The 19,524-nt window shown below is 41.5% G+C and overlaps 1 protein-coding gene across 2 annotated transcripts in view; it reads right to left on the bottom strand.

The window, feature by feature from the left end:
* galnt11 (polypeptide N-acetylgalactosaminyltransferase 11) overlaps positions 1 to 19,524 on the bottom strand; it is a 93,336-nt gene that overhangs the window by 67,259 nt on the left and 6,553 nt on the right. For both annotated transcript variants that reach the window (XM_033043939.1, XM_033043929.1), the window contains exon 2: positions 17,376 to 17,439. The gene's annotated coding sequence lies outside the window, so the exon portion shown is untranslated. The remainder of the gene's footprint in view (positions 1 to 17,375; positions 17,440 to 19,524) is intronic.

Below are 19,524 nucleotides of genomic sequence, written 5' to 3'. Positions count from 1 at the left end.
GGTATCTGTAAGGGAGCTGTACCACTGCGCCACTGTGTCAAACGCTGGCAGGTGGCACAAGCATAGATGGGGCATATTAATCAGAATGGGTAAGTTGGGCCGAAGGGCCGATTTCCACGCTGTATGGCCCTAGCTTGACAGCTGGAAAACTATTTCTGCTAATGCATGAGACAGACAAACAAACAGCAAATCTTTTGCCACTGCGATAGTTTCCCCAGAGTGAGAAGATGTGCCACCAAATGCAAATACCTGTACACTGAAGTCAAATTAATGATTAAGGTCAAAAAAGTTCAATGGGTCTTTATTGGCTCATATGAAGAGCACAGTGAAATTCTTTTGGATAACTCATAAATGCCCAGTCGTCATATTTTGAAACCTTTTACAATGAAAAAAAAGTTCTAGTTCAAGTCCAGTCCACATGTTGGAAGTACTGGAGCGCCCCCGATACAGGTAATCCCAGGTTGCTGCAGGCCCGCAACCTGTTCACGTTGCAAGAGCAACATGAACATAGGAACACCACTAATGCAAGTTCCTTCTCAAATGAAACGATTTGATTTGGAAACGAATGATCATCCCTTTCTCATCAACCTGGAGTAATTCAGTTGGAGCTAAGCTGGAGTTTAGCTGGAGTTACTCCAGCATCTATCGCAGGCGCTGCCTCAAAAAGGCTGCCAACATCATCAAAGACCCACACCATCCTGGCCACACACTCATCTCTCCGCTGCCATCGGGAAGAAGGTACAGGAGCTTGAAATGGAACATCCAGGTTCAGGAAAAGCTTCTTCCCCACAGCCATCAGGCTATTAAATACAACATCAAACAAGCTCTCAACAATAACAGTCTATTATTACTATTGCACTTTATCTGTTTATTTATTGTGAATATATATGGTCTATGGTATGTAGACACACTGAACTTTTATCTCCTGTTCTGTATTACGTTTACATATTCTGTTGTGCCGCAGCAAGCAAGAATTTCATTGTCCTATCTGGGACACATGACAATAAAATCTCTCTTAATCTCGACTCTTTTGTATATATCTTCGGTTTAAACCAGCATCCAAATACCACCGACCTTGGTTGTGTGGCAATTAAATTATTTCAAATTATTTCAATCTGCAGTTCCTTCCTACACATGCGTTTTTCATCAATGGGCCTAAATCCCATATTTTGCCATGTAAGAGCATGGAGGTATACCTTAAACAGAAAGGTTGCAACAATTCAAAGCAGCTCACCCACTCCTATTGAAGGAGAATTTGAGATGGCTGACGTACCAAGCAATACTGCATTGCAACAGGTGAAAGTACCTCCTTCATATTCATTCTACAAAGCATCAATTGCGATCTTTCAACAGTTAACTATGTTGAGGAAGTTTATTTACTAGGTTATCTTCACAAGCAGCAGAGATGAACCCCACCCGTCTATGGTTCAGAAACAATGTACAAGAGTACTAAATCATTCTAAACAAAAAAACAAAAAAAAATCACACCGCATTTAATGCACAAATTCATGAAGTTGTGTCATCTGTGAAGTGGAAACCACCTTCAAGAAAGATCATGATTATGGTAATTATGGTGAGGCCTCTGTGCCCTGATGCTGTGAAGATATCACAAGAATTTGTCTCAACCACCTCCGCCCAGTCACTGAAGAGCTTCCATCCATCAAAAGATTAGACATGATCTCCATTCTGCTGAAGGCGTCAGAAAAATATAGAGAGCAGCACCAATCATTATACATGACCCTTCTTGACCTCGGAATAAGGTCATTTTGTCTCCATTAATTGAGAGGCATTATAAAGAATCCTTCACAAATGTGACTGTCCTCGGAAATTCATTAGCATTCTACATCTGCAGCACAATGACATGCAAGCCATGTTCCTGACCTTTAAATCCCAATAGACTGAAGGAAAATACATATGTATCAGTGCATTAAATTGTGCACTATTCATTAATCTATTTTATTGGGGGGTGGACGGGGGGGTGGACATGAAAAAAATCATATTGGCTCAAACCCTGTGATCCAATTTATCTGGCCCACAATTGTACAATGAAGATTATAATTTTTAATCTTGCAATGATCTCCTCTTACAATCTTTAGGTCTCACTTTAATTTGTAAAGCACCAATAAGGTACAATCTATATTACGAGAGTGACAACTGAATTAATAATTATCCAGGAGCTGCCCAGGATTCATTCTATTGCTATATTAACTAGGGTTTAGGTTGCTTGGAAGCCAATACAAGTTTCACTAGAAGTAGTAACCAAAATAATTTACAAAATAAAAATCTCCTGGTAATTGTTTTAATGAGTCCTAGTAGATTTACCCTGGGCATGTGACCAGATCAGCAGTTCAGAAGCCAGCTTGCAGACAATGCCATTGTGGTTTAATTCAGTACGATTTGAAATTCAATTTATCAACTTTAATCATAATTAGGCATAGGTTTTGCCAAAGCTAGAGTACGAATTCTGTGGACCACAATTTGGAAATAATATAATGATATTTTAAAGGGACATAATTGAACCATGCAAAACCAAAGACATTAAGATGTATAGGGAAACTGGTATTGTTTTCCACACAGCAGAGATGATTAAAGGTAAAGATAAACAGTAACTTTTACATTAAGTGGAATTTTGATAAAGGAGGTGAAAATGTTTTTTCACCGGCAGAGAAGTTAGAAGCAGAGGCCAGCAGGTTAAAATTATTCTGATGATGTGAGGAGCGTTGCTATGATAGGGTTGAATGGGTACAGCTACCAGGTTGAATAATTTCCTAAAGCAAATTGGACAAAGTTTCCCCCAACTGATTGTGGAGTTAGGAAGAGGAGGATTGCAGGAGATTTAAAAAGCAGCTGTTAAGGTAAGGGCTTATTGGTTTCAAAATAAAAGGGAGTCAGGCTGTAGCGGTGCGGCCATTGCGAAAGTGGTTGAGTGCAAGTCACAAGTGCAGTGTTTAGGTAATAATGACTGAAGATGTGGCTTGTGAGGCTTCAGGAGGAGCTAAGAAAAGGTAAGGATTTTTAAACTTTATTCTTCAGTCAATCAATCAATTAGATTTATTCCTCACATACACAATAAAGTGCAGTGAAATTAATTTGCCAGCAGCGGTGCAATAAAAAAGAACATACAATACACAATAAAATTTAACCCAAGCATCCACCACAGCATTCTTCACTGTGGTGGAAGGCACAAAGTACAGTCAGTCCTCCTCCATTGTTCCCCCGTGGTCGGGGACATGAACTTCCGCAGTCGCCGCTGCGGGCGGCCAGATGTACAGGCCCTCTCTTCTGGAAGGTAAGTCCCGAATCGGTGCTTTCCTTCCGGAGACCGCGGCTTCAAGATGAAGTAGGCCACAGGCCGGCGGTCGGAGCTCTTCTCCAGGGATCCCCGGCGAGGGATCCCGCTCCGGGTGGCAAGTCCACGCCGCGTCCGCGGCTAGAAACTCCGCAGATCGCGGCTTCAAGATGTTGAAGGCCGTGGGTCGGAGCTCTTCTCCTCTGGGGATCCCCAACGAGGGATCCCAGGCTCCGGACACCGCGCCCGCGGCTAGAAACTCCGCAGACCGCGGCTTCAGGCTGAACAGTCTGCGGGCCAGCGATCGGGAAAAGCCGCACCAATCCTTGGTGTTAGGCCGCGAGGGAGGCGACATCGAAAAAGTCGCCTCTCCGTGGCGGAGGCGACTGAATGTGGTTTCCCCCTTATTCCCCCCTCACCACCCCCCACACAAGACACACTAAAACAAACATTTGGACATACTAATCAAAGTTTTAATCGAGTGGTCAAACCTAAAGTGCAGGCAGCAGGTGACTGAATGACCATGAGGAAAGGTGGAGTGGAGCAGGCACTCAACATAGGATTCTCCTGTGGCCATTCCCCTCAGTGATAGTTCCCCCAATAGTCAGAGGGAATTAGACTATTATGGAGTAGTCCCACCCCCCACACCTCCATAGTCAGAAGGGATTAGAGGATTTGATATGCAGGGAAATTGCAGATAGTTGTAAGAATTATGGTGTAGCATTAATGGGAGCTTTCAATGTTCCTAATATTAACTGGGTCACCCAGTATGCAGAAGACAGATGGTGAGGAATTTGTTAACCAATATAAATAGGACGCAACACATGATCTTCTCTTAGGGAATGTGGTCACTAAAGGACCAGTGACCATAATTCTATGAGTTTTAAAATAGTTAAGTTATGGAGACGGTTATGACTCGTCCACAAATTAAGGTGGCAGATCTCATTTTGGAGTTATTGGGTGTGAACCTCCAGATGTCAACTGGGTGAGTGCAGGTTAAGTGACATCTTTAGACTTTAGAGATACAGCGTGGAAACTGCCCGAGTCAGCACCAACTAGCGTTCACTCTGTACACTAGTTCAATCCTACACACTGGGGACAATTTACAAAAGCCAATTAACCTATAAACCTGTACATCTTTGGAGTGTTGGAGAAAACCAGAGCACCCAGAGAAAACTCACACGGTCAATGGGAGAATATATAAACTCCATACAGACAACACCCATAATCAGGATTGATCCCGGCTTTCTGGTGCTGTAAGGCAACAACTTGCCACATAGAAGGTGCAGGAACCTTAATGGGTTACTTAATCCTCGTGGATTTGCAACAGCACCTTAAAGAATTCGGTTGCAATCATTTGGGGAATTAAATTTAGCAATAGGTTTCCACAGCCGCCTAATCATGTTAAAATCTACAGTAGCAAGATGATGAAATACAGAAAACCTTTACAACTCAAGACATATGGAGACCATAGAAAACAAAATGGCTGGAAATAGCATAGTCCCAATCTAAGAAGAAAACATAGATTGAGAATGTCACTGTAACAATCAAGATCATAATGTCATTGTACAAATAATGGCACCGCTGCTTATCACCAGAATCTAACGATGCCTCAACCCATTGCTGGCAACAATGTTTAATGTTTAATGATTTAAATCCATAGGATGGCTAATTCCCTCCCATCTACTTGGTCTTTCTATTTAAAAACAGGGTGCGATAAAATTGAAATTGGTCTCAATCACTGCTCACAGCAAAACGTAATAATTTTTTGAGCCAAAGTATAGTCCCGAAAAGTCACACATTCTTTCTCTCCAGTGATACTGCCCGTCCCACTGTTACTCCAGATTTTTGTGTCTATCTTCGGTTTAAACCCACTTGGCTTGACTCAGTACACTTATAGTTTGTTTAATTTCTATATTCAAAAACAAGAAGGAAACTGGGATCTTTTAGTTGCCGGGCAATTTAAATATAATGGCATCACTCGCATGTATAACCAGTGTCATTATCCTACATCCCAGTCAAATTAGCTTTTTCCATCACTAAATCAACAGAAAGCGACACCATTGAAAATAACCTCTTTAAATCAAGATGAAAGTGACAGTGGAGAAAATTACACAGTGCACCAGCCATTGTTAGATTAATTAAACTGACCAAAAACTTCTGCTGACAGCTTTCAAGCTATGACTGCCAGGTAAATTATGTTTGTAATTTCAAATTATACCTGTCATGCGCTGTAAAACTCGAGATATAAGGAGACAGAATTCCATTTTCCTTGAAAACCTGGGTTATAACTCAAAAGAATGAAAAAGATGCTACTCAATCTATCTTCGTAAAAGGGAACCTATATAACCCCAATTACCATAAAAAAACGGCATTCAGATTGCATTTTTGTCGAGCATTAGAAAGTGTAATGAATGCCGCGGGGATCAATTGTACAATTTTGTTAGCTTCTGTACTATCCACTAATTGATCAATTACACAGATTAAAGATAAATATTATTATAACGAACATTAATTAATTGAATTGCAGTGCCTGATTCCATGTTCCAATTTCCATCACCTTGACATTATCTAAATATCTAAACAATGCAGGTTGTTATTTTGACAATGAACCACTATCCTGTTAATTTTCCAACTCTTAACTACCTTTTTATGAAATTATTGTATTTTCACATTAACCTTTGCACAAATATTTCACAGCTTAACTAAGCTTTTCACAATATAATAATTGATGTGACTACGAATCAATGTCTCTTAAAAAAAGTGAGTGCAGTCTGATATCTCTTAAGTTCCGAACTGTTCTAGGAAATTTGAAATATCCAATATCTAAGAGATATGATTAAACAAATGAGCAAATCTGTGGCAAATGAATTCTAATGTAGGCTTACGCGAGGTCATCTAGTTTGCACTCAAATTTCTACTTATTGAATGGTAAAAAGACAGAAGCCACAGAGGTATAAAAATAACACTGAATAATCAAAGCATTTCTATGGAATGCCGATACATTTCTCAAGGTTGGAATAAAGGGGAAGGGAGCACTTTACTCCAATCGCTTTTGCTATGGCTAAACAAAATCTTGATTAGACTTCACTTGGAGTATTGTAAACAATTCTGGGCACCACATATATTAATACAATTTTGGGCACGATATAAATTCAAATTCTGTTTAATATTTTTTCCTATCCAAGTCTATTTTACTCAGGTGGATATTGGTAATTCTGTACCTTACTTCATATTGATATCATTCTTCCTTTCAGCCTCTAATTCTCTACATTGCCTCAAAGAAAGCCAAGGTAATTAAATGCAGAAACAAGAGTCTGCATTTGCTGGAACTTTGAGAAAAAATAAAATAAATCAGACTGCTGGTCCCTGTCTGTTTCCCAACACAGATGCTGCTTGAGTCACTAGGGCGGCCTGGTGGTGCAGCGATAGAGTTACAGTGCCATAGACCCAGGTTTGATCCTGACTACGGGTGCGGTCTGTGCGGAGTTGTACGTTCTCCCTGTGACTGTGTGGGTTTTCCCCGGGTGCTCCAGTTTCCTCCAACACTCCAAAGACGTAAAGGTTTGTAGGTTAATTGGCTTTGCTAAGAATTGTAAATTATTCCTAATGTTTAGGATAGTCCGAGTGTACAGGAATCGCTGGTCGGCGCGGTCTCAGTGGGCCGAAGGGCCTATTACCATGCTGTATCTCTAAATTAAACCAATCTATAGCACATAGAATAGGTGCCAAGAAGTGGATAAAATCCTTTGTTTGAAAATACAGCTGAATAAAACAAATGCACGAATGAAGTAACAAGGAACTGCAGATGCTGTTTATAATAAAAAAGACAAGGTGGTGGAGTAACTCAGCAGACCAGGCAGCATCGCTCTGGAACTTTTGGGTTGGGATCCTTCTTCGGACTGATTGTTGGGTGGAATGAAAGCTGGAAGAGACGAAGGCCAGGACAAAGCCTGATAGGTAATAGGTTGATACAGGTGTGGGGGGATTTTGATAGGCCGATGGAAGACAAAGGCCAGAGATGAAAAGACAGAAGTTGTGAGAAAGGGATTGAAGAGTTGCAAATTGTGAAATTAGAGGAAGAAATTCAGGTGGAAGGGGAGGTGAGAGATAAGTGCGTCCAGGTGGAGTACAGGGGAGGATTTGGGGGGGGGGAGAGAGGCGGAGGGTTTTGTAAAGTTACCTAAAATTAGAATACGAGATGTTTGTACCTCCAATTAATATGTAGCCTCACTCTGGCCGTGGAGCAGGTCCAGGACAGTTACCACTTGGGTAACTTACAATCCAACGGTATGGACATCCAATTTTAGGTGGCAAAGAAATTCCTCTCCCGCTCCCTTTTCCCCACCCCCTCCGTCCTTTGTGCCCCACCTGCACACCCATTTCTCCCCTCCTCCTCCAACTACATTTATCCCTCTATCTTCACAATTCGCAACTCTTTTTTGTCACACTTCTTTTATCTTTTCATCTCTGGCCTTTGTCCACCATCTGACTATCAAAAAGCCCCCCAACCCGTTTCAACCTATTGCTGCCTGACCCGCTGAGTTACTCCAGCACTGTGTCTTTAAATGTATCAATGACATTGTGGAAACATTACAAGCACAGATTCTACTGAATATAAAGGCCTATCTGTGAGGAATAGAGCATAGAAATTGAGTGTTAACTTGCTGCTGCAAAATGAATCTATTCATAAATAGAAATACAGATGTACCATTGACAAAGCAGTAGACATATTCTTCATACAACTATTTTTTCCTTCAATACTAAAATCAGAACAAAAACGGCTGCAGTTTTATACCTTAATAAAACCAGGACTTGGGTTTGATCTTTCAACTGCAGATAGTTGTATCTGTTATCGCCTTGAGACAAAGCTACACTGGCCTCGATTATTAGACAATGCAGAACCATTTTCATTACCCTTACAATTATCAGAATGTCTGAGAGAACAGACATCTCTTATCAAGCTACTCCATTTATCTGGAATTTCAATTAGCAATTTTTAAGGTGGTGCTGCCTTGAGGCAGTCAGGTTTCAAGTTGTTGCAATCAGCTATTGTCAACTTGTTAATATGTGATTACTGTGCTGATGAGACCCTGAATGTAACAGATGATTGTTTAGGAAGAAACAATTGAAAAATGAATCTGGCTGTATCTCATAAAAGGATATTTACCCATAATGGTTCAGGAGAACTTATGAAATTAAGGCTTCTTTGGAAAACAGACTTTAAATTCATAGTTATAGAGATATGTAGAATGGAAATGAGCCCTTCAGACCACGCTGTCCATGCCAAGTTGGCATTCTGGTTTAGTCCTATATGCCCATATTTGGCCCTCTAACACTTCCTATTGATATAGCTATCCAAATATATTAAAGAAAATACAATACCAAAAACCAAAAGGGAAATTTGTTGTAGGCATCAGCAAAAGGAACAATAATTTGAAACTTTTTACATGTTATTTAAACAAAAAAGAAAGGAAGCTAGGTAGAACGTTTATCCAATGTCATGAAATAATCTACCAAATAGATGTTTCCAAGCAGTAAGTACAACTAACTTTAAGTAGATAGAAACATAGAAATTAGGTGCAGGAGTAGGCCATTCGGCCCTTCGAGCCTGCACCGCCATTCAATATGATCATGGCTGATCATCCAACTCAGTATCCTGTACCTGCCTTCTCTCCATACCCTCTGATCCCCTTAGCCACAAGGGCCACATCTAACTCCCTCTTAAATATAGCCAATTAACTGGCCTCGAATACCCTCTGTGGCAGAGAGTTCCAGAGATTCACCACTCTGTGTGAAAAAATGTCTTCTCATCTCGGTTTTAAAGGATTTCCCCCTTATCCTTAAGCTGTGACCCCTTGTCCTGGAATTCCCCAACATCGGGAGCAATCTTCCTGCATCTAGCCTGTCCAACCCCTTAAGAATTTTGTAAGTTTCTATAAGATCCCCTCTCACTCTCCTAAATTCTAGAGAGTATAAACCAAGTCTATCCAGTCTTTCTTCATAAGACAGTCCTGACATCCCAGGAATCAGTCTGGTGAACCTTCTCTGCACTCCCTCTATGGCAATAATGTCCTTCCTCAGATTTGGAGACCAAAACTGTATGCAATACTCCAGGTGTGGTCTCACCAAGACCCTGTACAACTGCAGTAGAACCTCCCTGCTCCTATACTCAAATCCTTTTGCTATGAAAGCTAACATACCATTCGCTTTCTTCACTGCCTGCTGCACCTGCATGCCCACTTTCAATGACTGGTGTACCATGACACCCAGGTCTCGCTGCATCTCCCCTTTTCCTAGTCGGCCACCATTTAGATAATAGTCTGCTTTCCTGTTTTTGCCACCAAAATGGATAACCTCACATTTATCCACATTATACTGCATCTGCCAAACATTTGCCCACTCACCCAGCCTATCCAAGTCACCTTGCAGTCTCCTAGCATCATCCTCACAGCTAACACTGCCCCCCAGCTTAGTGTCATCCGCAAACTTGGAGATATTGCCTTCAATTCCCTCATCCAGATCATTAAGATGACTGGATGAATTTTATAGCAAAGTATGCATGGATATCAGAGATGTTTGCCTAAAAAAAAATCTATTCTATTTTTTTCCAGCATTATGTAACATATTTCCTCCCCAAAGAATTCAAGTGTCCATGTGTTCTCCAGTTTGCTGCTTAATAAAACAAACATCAAGATCAGTTTCCCAAAAGAGTAATTTCTGGAACCAAACACAGAACAGGATATTCTAGATTTGGCAACATGCAACAACATGAAATTTACTTTAGAGATACAGCATGGAAACAGGTTATTCGGCCCACAAAGTCTATACTGTCCATCAATCGCTAGTTCACACTAGTTCTGTTGTCTAACCTACTCGTCCACTCCTTGCACACTAGGGGCAATTTACAAGAGGCCAATTAACCTACAAACCTGCACGCCTTTGGCATGTGGCAGGAAACTGCAGCACCTGGAGGAAACACATACACTCACAGGAAGAACATGCAAACTCCATACAGACAGCACCTGAGGTCAGGTTCGAACACGGGTCTCAGGCTCTGTGAGGCAGCAGCTTTATCAGCTGCACCAGTGTGCCGCTCAGAATTTATTGATTGATTGATTGATCGATTGTGGTTTTTTGTCATTGCAAGGGTGCCCTGTGACAGCAGCAATCATACAATTGGATTTTATATTTGCTTGGGGGAGAGAAGGGCACATCAAGACCAGTAGATTCAACTTCAATAATGGGAATTATGAAAGCAGAGCTCATATTCGTGAACACAGCTAAATGAAACATAGAAACATAGAAATTAGGTGCAGGAGTAGGCCATTCGGCCCTTCGAGCCTGCACCGCCAGTCAATATGATCATGGCTGAAACTGGAATATAGTGAATTAATATGCTCTGGCAGATATTTTTAGGGATCTTTCAGAAAACAGAGAATTTGTACAGTCCAACATAAAAAGAACAGGGGAGGATTAACCATACACAGTTAACCTAAAAGGTTCGGTGGTATAAAATTTAAAGAGAAAGGATACATTTGTGCAAAGGTTAGAAGATTGTGCAGAATAAAATATGAAAAAAAACTATGGGAAAATTGGAATACGTGATAGCTAGTTGCAAGTATGAAACAAATTTGGACAGTAGGTGCTTCTGTTGATATTTAAAGACAAGTTTATAAAGTACAGTGGTCCGATAGAAAACAAGTCTGCGGAAGTAATAATGGAAACAAGGAGTTGGTAGTAGATGAATTACCATGGAAGGTGCAGATAACATTGCAGAAATAAACAACTGCAGAAGAGGGAGGAACTCCAGAAAATTACAAGGACCACAGAAGTGGTGGTGAATAAATTATTGGAGCAGCAGGCCGAAAAGTCTCCAGTTCCTGATGGATTTCATGCTAATACCTTCAAAGCTGTGGCTGGTGAGAGAACTATTTTTAACGATTCAGTGTGGAAACAGACCCTTCGGCCCACCGAGACCGTGCTGACCAGTGATCATCCCATACACTAACCTAAACACACTAAGGACAATTTTTACAACTTACCGAAACCAATTAACCTGGAAACCGGCACATCTTGGGAGTGTGGGAGGAAACCAAGCACCTGGAGAAAACCCTCGTGGTCACAGGGAGAACATACAAACTCCATGCAGACAGCACCCATTGTCAGGGTTACACCCAGGGCTCTGACGCTGTCAGGCAGCAACTCTACCATTGCCTACTCTGTCTACCTGTGTTTGCATTTTCAGGCAGCTATACATTTCAACGAGAGCACAACAACCTGGCTCTCAACATCAGTAAGACCAAGGAACTGATTGTGGACTTTGGTAGGGGAAGGATGAGGACCCACAATCCTGTTCATATCAATGGGACAATGGTGGAGAGGGCAATAACTTCAAATTCCTGGGCGTGCCATGATCATATTGAATGGCAGTACTGGCTCAAAGGGCCGAATGGCAAATTCCTGCACCTATTTTATATGTCTATGCTTCTACATTTAGCACGGATAAAACAAGTTCTTTTCCTAGAGGTTTATGATTCTTTTGAGCTCTCTTCCTCAAAGGGTTCCAAAGCAGTTTAAAAAAATATTTTTAGGGGTGAGGTAATTCATGATAAGCAACGAAGTGAAAGAAGGACTGCAGGATGTCTAAAATGTGCAAGTGAAATTACAATCAGAGTAGTCATGACTTCAGTGTGAAAGGACATCGACCTTAAATATTAACTCCGCATCACCTTCCAAAGACACTAACCTGCCAAACCTGCTGAATGTACAAAGTTCATTAACAGCTAAAAATGTATTTACATTAAGTTAAAATACTAAAGTTAAAACCTCCTTCTTTCATCTCCGCAACATCGCCAAACTCAGACCCTCTCTCACACCTCCCGCTGCTGAAAGACTCATCCATGCCTTCATCTCCTCCCGACTGGACTATTGCAACTCACTTCTCCTTGGCATCAGTTCCACCTACATCAACCGACTCCAACTGGTCCAGAACGCAGCCGCCCGACTCATCACCCACACCAAATCCTGGCATCACATCACTCCAGTCCTCAAACAACTTCACTGGCTTCCCATCTCCCACCGGATCACCTACAAAATCCTGATCCTCACCTACAAAACCCTCCACCATCTGGCCCCCCCATATCTCACTGACCTCCTCTCCCCCTACCAACCCTCACGGTCCCTCAGATCCACATCAGCCGGTCTCCTCTCCATCCACAAGTCCAACCTCCGCAGTTTTGGGGACAGAGCCTTCTCCAGGGCAGCTCCCAGGCTCTGGAACTCCCTCCCCCAACTGATCCGCTATTCCGTGTCCCTCACCATCTTCCAGTTCCGCCTCAAGACCCATCTCTTCACCTCTGCCTATCCTTAGCCCCACGTCCCCCTCCCTTTTCATCTGTGCACTAATTGCCTCATATTGTGTTATGAATTGTATTCTGTCTTTACTTTGTGCACTAGTCATGTCTCTACTATTTATTTCATTCCCCTTACATGTTTTTCCTCTACCTGCTAAATTTTTGTAAGGTGTCCTTGAGACTCTTGAAAGGCGCCCATAAATAAAATGTATTATTATTATTATTATTAAAGGCTGTTTGTTACATTGTTCAATCGAGTCAAGTGTTGATTGTCAATTTCAATAGCTTGTTAATTTCAATGGCTTCCGCAGTGTAACTAGCAGCCTGTGTTCTAAAAGTGCAGTCTGCTATAACCGAGATCCATTGCAAAGAGATCCGTAATAACAAGTTTACTGCACATAGATAGAAACAGAAGTTTGAAAGACCTTGAAACTGTTTCAATTCATTATCATGAGATTTACAAAAGGAGCAACTAATACACAGAAACTCAGACCAAACAAAAATGAAAAGCAGTTAATCTGTAAAGTTAAGGGCATTCTGATAGATCAAAGTTGACTATATCTTCACAGAAATAAAAATTCTTGAGCATTCTGAAAATGAGACAAAGCAATGAAATACAAAACATCCAGGTCTCATCATTACCCATACAAGAACAAAGGCTAAACCATCTTTATCCCGATATAGGTCACTGTATGGACTGTCAACCTGTTTTTGAAATTCAATTTTGTTTAATCATTTAATTTTAGTTTATTATTATCATGTGCACCAAGAAACAGTAAAAAAACTTTTGCTTTCCATGCTATCCAGTCGAATCAGACAGTGCAATAGTACAATCATGCCCAAGTGAATGGGTGGAATAGTTGGAATAGATTATTGTAGATCCTCTACTGAGACAGTATGCAAAGAGTTTTCGTTTTATACAGTGTTTAGAGATACAGCGTGGAATCAGGCCCTTCGGCCCACCAGGTCCATGCCGACCAGTGATCCCTGCACACTAACACTATCCTACACACAAATTACCCTCCAAACCTATATGTCTTTGCAGTGTGGGATGAGACAGGAGCACCCAGAGAAAACCCACGCAGGTCAAGTCAAGTCAAGTCACATTTATTTATATAGCACATTTAAAAAACAACTCTCGTTGGCCAAAGTGCTTTACATTTGTTATAAGAATAGCACAACAAAACAAACTACATACATATATACATGTAGCCCTCACTCAGAGGACGTCAGGAAAGGCTTGGGAGTATAGATAAGTCTTTAGTCTTGACTTAAAAGAGTCGATGGAGGGGGCAGTTCTGATGGGAAACGGGATGCTGTTCCACAGCCTAGGGGCTGCAACCGCAAAGGCGCGGTCGCCCCTGAGCTTATGCCTAGACCGCGGGATATTCAGCAGCCCCAAGTCGGCCGATCTGAGGGGCCTGGAGGTGGAGTGGTGGGTGAGAAGACTTTTTATGTAGGTGGGGGCAAGCCCATTGAGGGCTTTGTAGACATGGAGGAGAATCTTGAAGTTTATACGGAACCGCACAGGGAGCCAGTGGAGAGAGGCCACGGGGAGAACGGGCAGGTCACGGGGAGAACGCGCAAACTCTGTACAAACTCCATACAGACAGCACACTTAGTTAGGATCGAACCCGGGTCTCTGGGACTATAAAACAATCACCGTGCCACCCTGCTGCTGCAATCGCTCACCCGGCTGCTGTAGGACCTCCAACAGCACTCTCATCTTCCCAACGGCGCCGGCTGAAGGGAAACTGGTGGTGTCACCTCCCACAATTACCCCTTCACTTCCTTGCATCGAGATCGCCATGTCCCACTTGAGGAACAATATAAATGTTGTCAAAATGACCAAAATGGCTGCTTTCTGAGTGTTGCAAGGGGGAGGGGGGGGGGGGGGGTGAGCTCACAAAGAACATGCAAAGATCTAAGATACTGAACAATTTCCAACCACCCGTATTTCACCTCCTAATGTGTAACACTCACTAAGTGATAGGTTAATCATTCAGAACTGTGCAGAACAGAAATGGACCCTTTGGACCGTCACGTCCATGCCGACCTTTCTCGCCATCTCTAGTGATCTCATTAATCTACATTAGCTCTGTCTTTCTATATCTTGCCAATTAAGGTGCCTATCTAAATGTCTCTGACAAGTAGTGTTTGTATCCAATCCCATCATATCCTATAACATCAAGTTCCAGTTATCAATGTAAAACCTTTCCCCTCAAACCCCCTATAAAACTTCTTCATCGCATCTTAAATTTATGTCATCTGGTTTTTGATATTTCTAACATGAGGAAAAGATTCTGACTATGCTTCTTATATTTTAACATACTTCTAATGTCAAAGATAACATTTTGTACTAAAACGGTGCAGCAAAATAGTAATCCATTTTCCTACCAAGTTCAAAATAAAGCTCATCCTCACATACATCTTACAATAATCCTCAACTTCAATCTCAGAGAAGCACAAGTTACATCATCAGCACAGCATCCTTTTAGAAATCTTTCTTTAAAAGCAACGGACAAATAATCAGATACGATTTTCATCTCAGGTCTTCTTAAACGATTACAACATGCCAAAATATTGCATACCTCAATAATATACACCACAAACAGTTTTCAAGCACTGCTAACGTTAATCCGTATCTTTTAACACTAGTTTATTGGCTCCTATCAATGGAATATCCTATCAGTTGGGTCAGAACTGATCAGATGCAATGCCAACCAGAAACTTTAATTCTACTTTTTTTTAAACCACAGATGTGCTTGATCTACCAAGTATTTTCAGTAGTTTATGTTTTCATTTTGGATTTCAACATAAACTGATTTATTTTTAAGTTAATTGTGCAGCCCATATTCTTAAATCGTCACTCAAATGCAAACACAAATCAATGCTAAAATAACAGAAAATATCAGTAAAGGAATTGCTGATGCTAAAATATTGAGCAAAACACAAAGTACTGCAGTAACTAAGCAAGCCAGGCTGCAGTAGGGTCCTGACCCGAAACATCACCCGCGCATTCCCTCCACAGCTGTTGCCTGACCTGCTGAGTTACTTTCGCACTTTTGCTTTTAGCAGTCAAGTCGCTCATTAACCTGCTCAAAAATTCACTCCTCTCCCCCACCCCCCCCATTTCTCACATTGAGTGTCTTGCGTTTCGTATCAACAGCACGCACTGGAACAATTCCTCCAGCTCTCAACCTCCACCAAGAAGTAGGCCAGCAGATGAAACGGAAAACCATCATGTTCAAATTCCCCTTTAAATCACATATCATTCCAAATGTGAAATATTGCCAGGGCTTCATTGTTGCCCAGCCAAAATCTTGTAACTCCCTGCTAAATAATACTTTTGGAATTCTTCATCGCACTTGGTAGTAAATAAGTACAATAAGTTAGCAATATCATTAGTGCTCATAGCAAAGCAAAGACTAAAGTCAGAGACCACCTTCCGATGTTTTGGAATATTCCTCTTGATAATAACTTGCTGGGTGTCATTGGCCGCAGCAGAAATTATTAAACCTAATAAATTTGTGTTTAAATATTTATTCAGTTCCTGTATACATAGAATTATTCCTGTCAGACATATCTATTGTAGTCTTCCTGAATTGGCAAGCTGTACTTGGTAAACTAGTTCAGTTCTCTATATATTTTGTGTATATTTTTTCCACATAAATCCCATAAGCGCACATTTGAGATTAAGAGCAAGCTGCTGTAATGTGGGAGTACACTGTAAATACAAGTTGTATTTCCCACAATTGAAAATGCCTTCTAAAATACCAAGACTAGATTCGGGAAACAAATTATTTTTGGAGGAACTCAGGTCAGGCAGCAAATGTGGAGGGAACGGACATGCAACGTTTCGGGTCAGGACCTGTCTTCAGAGTTGTGAAACATCGTCTGTACATTTCCTCCACAGATACTGCCCGACTTGCTAATTTGTGTTTTACTCAAGAATCCATCGTCTGCAGTCTCTCATGTCTCGACAAATCATTCTGCTGCTTACGGAACTAAACTCGAGATGAAGTAGTACCCCAGAATAAGAAGCAGAAAATCATATTAATAATTGGAGTAGCTCAGGGGAGGACAGAAACACGTCAACGCCATATAGCACTGTGCAATTACATTTTTTTACTGTAGCGTGATTAATTTTTTTATTGATTTAATATCGATTGTGGGATATTTAAGATTAGCCGTTACATAACTAATACTTTTGTAATGGGCTACCTGTCCTCAAATGTTGCAATTCTAAGTACATTGTGGATATATTAAATATGCAATTGAACTTCAGATATTATTTTCCTATAGTTTAGCAAGTGTTTTAGCAAAATGTAGGATCAGGTGAAATGTAAATACCTGTACCACATTCAATATTAAAGCAATTTAATATTCAAAGTAAGTAGCAATAGCACTGAAATGCACTGTGATCTTGAACAAAGGAGCAATATTTTTGTTTATACACACTTACGTAAATAAACTTTTAAAAACAATAATTACATAAGTTTATTTCTCTTCACTTGCAGGCAATGACACAACTCTGTCATTAGTCACAACAAATTCAGTCCTTCATGACTCATTTAACTGCTGGTAAATTTGTCCACTACAAGTAATACGATTAGCGTAATAGAATCCAGTAAATATTATTTACATAATTAATTGAATTTTAGATACCCAAAAACAAATTATGTAAACATAGGGAAAAGCCGACATATCAAAATAATGACAGAACTTACCCCTGCATTGTATATTGCATTTCATCCTTCAAATAGCATCAAGCCCATTGAATGTCTTTTTCATCTAAAAGAAAGAAAAACTGTATTTATCAGATCATGTCATCCAACAAAGCTCAAGGACCATTTAAGATAGAATACTGCACGTGATATAATTTCTAAGAGAACAGACAATGTGCCATAAATAAGACAGAAAATACTGGAGTAACACAGCAGGTCAGTCAGCATCTCTGGAGAAGATGGATAGGTGATGTTGCGGTTCAGGACTCTGCTTCAGACTGATTTGGTAATGGGGTGGAAGCAAGTAAAAACGAGGACATATCAGGGCCGTCAATAGGTGACCTCAGGCAAGCAGGTTCCCTGATAGACACAAAAGTGGGAGTAATTCAGCGGGATAGGCAGCATCTCGGGAGAGAAGGAATGGGTGATGTTTCGGGTCAAGACCCTCTTCAGACTGGTCTCGACCCGAAACGTCACCTATTCCTTCTCTCCAGAGATGCTGCAGGTCCCGCTGAGTTACTCCAGCTTTTTGTGTCTATCTTCAGTTTAAACCAGCATCTGCAGTTCTTTCCTACATAGGTTCCCTGATAGGCTGATAGTTGGCTAGAGACAGGTGTGAGACAATGATTTGGATGAGAACATACAGGGCAAGATTAGCAAGTTTGCTGATGATACAAAAGTTAGTGGTCTTGCAGATAGTGAAGATGATTGTGAAAGATTGCAGGAGGATCTGGATCGATTTGGCCAGATGGGCTGAGGATTGGTTGATGGAATTTAATACAGAGTAGTGTGATATTACATTTTGGTACATCGAACAAGGGCAGGACCTACACAGTAAATGGTAGGCCTCTGAGTAGTGTTGTAGAACAGGGGGGTCTAGGAGTACAGGTACATGCTTCCTTGAAGGTCAAGTCGCAGGTAGAAAAGGTGGTCAAAAAGGCTTTTGGCACTTTGGCCTTCATCAGTCAGAGTATTGAGTATAGAAGGTTGGAGGTCATGTTGCAGTTGTATAAGATGTTGGTGAGACCACATCTAGCATCTGAAGAAGGGTTTCGGCCCGAAACGCCGCCTATTTCCTTCGCTCCATAGATGCTGCTGCACCCGCTGAGTTTCCCCAGCAATTTTGTGTACCCTAGCATATTGTTCAGTTCTGGGCACCATGTTATAGGAAAGATATTGTCAAGCTTAAACGGGTTCAGAAAAGATTTATGAGGATGTTGCCAGGAATAGAGGGTGTGGGCTTTTGGGAGAGGTTGAGTAGGCTGGGTCTCTATTCCATGGAGTGCAGGAGGATGAGGGATGATCTTATAGAGGTGTACAAAATCATGAGAGGAATAGATCAGGTAGATGCACAGAGTATCTTGCCCAGAGTACGGGAATCGAGGACCAGAGGACTTAGGTTCAAGGTTAGGGGGAAAAGATTTAATAGGAATCCAAGGGATAACTTTTTCCACACAAAGGGTGGTGGGTGTCTGGAACAAGCTGCCAGAGGAGGTAGTAGAAGCTGGGACTATCCCATTGTTTAAGAAACAGTTAGACAGATACATGGATAGGACAGGTTTGGAGGGATATGGACCAAGCGCAGGCAAGTGGGACTAGTGTAGCTGGGACATTGTTGGCCGGTGTGGGCAAGGTGGGCCTGTTTCCACACTGTATCACTCTGTGACTAAGAGGGATACATTGTTGCAAACAGAGCTGGTTAACAAACTTTTGGGGGGGTGGGGGCGGGAGTGGGGGGGGGGGGAAGGAAAAGAGGGACGTAAGGGTGGTGCTTGTAGAAGATACCTAAAATTGGAGAATCCATCATTCATACTGCTGGGTTATAAGTTACCTAAGCAAAATATAAGATGCTGTTTCTCCAATTTGCGCGCAGCCTCACTGGCAATGGAGGAGACCCAGTTCATGTTTATAACATTTAGACAATACTAGACTAAGTGGGACCCGTTGGGTCCCAGCATCACAGGGTCGACCAACGCAATATTCCACCTCTCCACCAATTCCAATATTGCTCGCCAGTGGGGGGCGCCAGCTGTCTGTTGCGCTAGTATGGGTGCTGCGGGCCGAAGGTACTGGTTTCCAGAGGGCTAGTATAGACATCCAACTGTTGCAATGATTTTAAAAGCCAAGCCAAGGCAAACAATTGGGCTTCAGA

Source organism: Amblyraja radiata, chromosome 2, assembly GCF_010909765.2.
Source record: "Amblyraja radiata isolate CabotCenter1 chromosome 2, sAmbRad1.1.pri, whole genome shotgun sequence".
Classification (NCBI taxonomy): domain Eukaryota; kingdom Metazoa; phylum Chordata; class Chondrichthyes; order Rajiformes; family Rajidae; genus Amblyraja; species Amblyraja radiata.
This window is presented reverse-complemented; position numbering and strand designations above follow the sequence as displayed.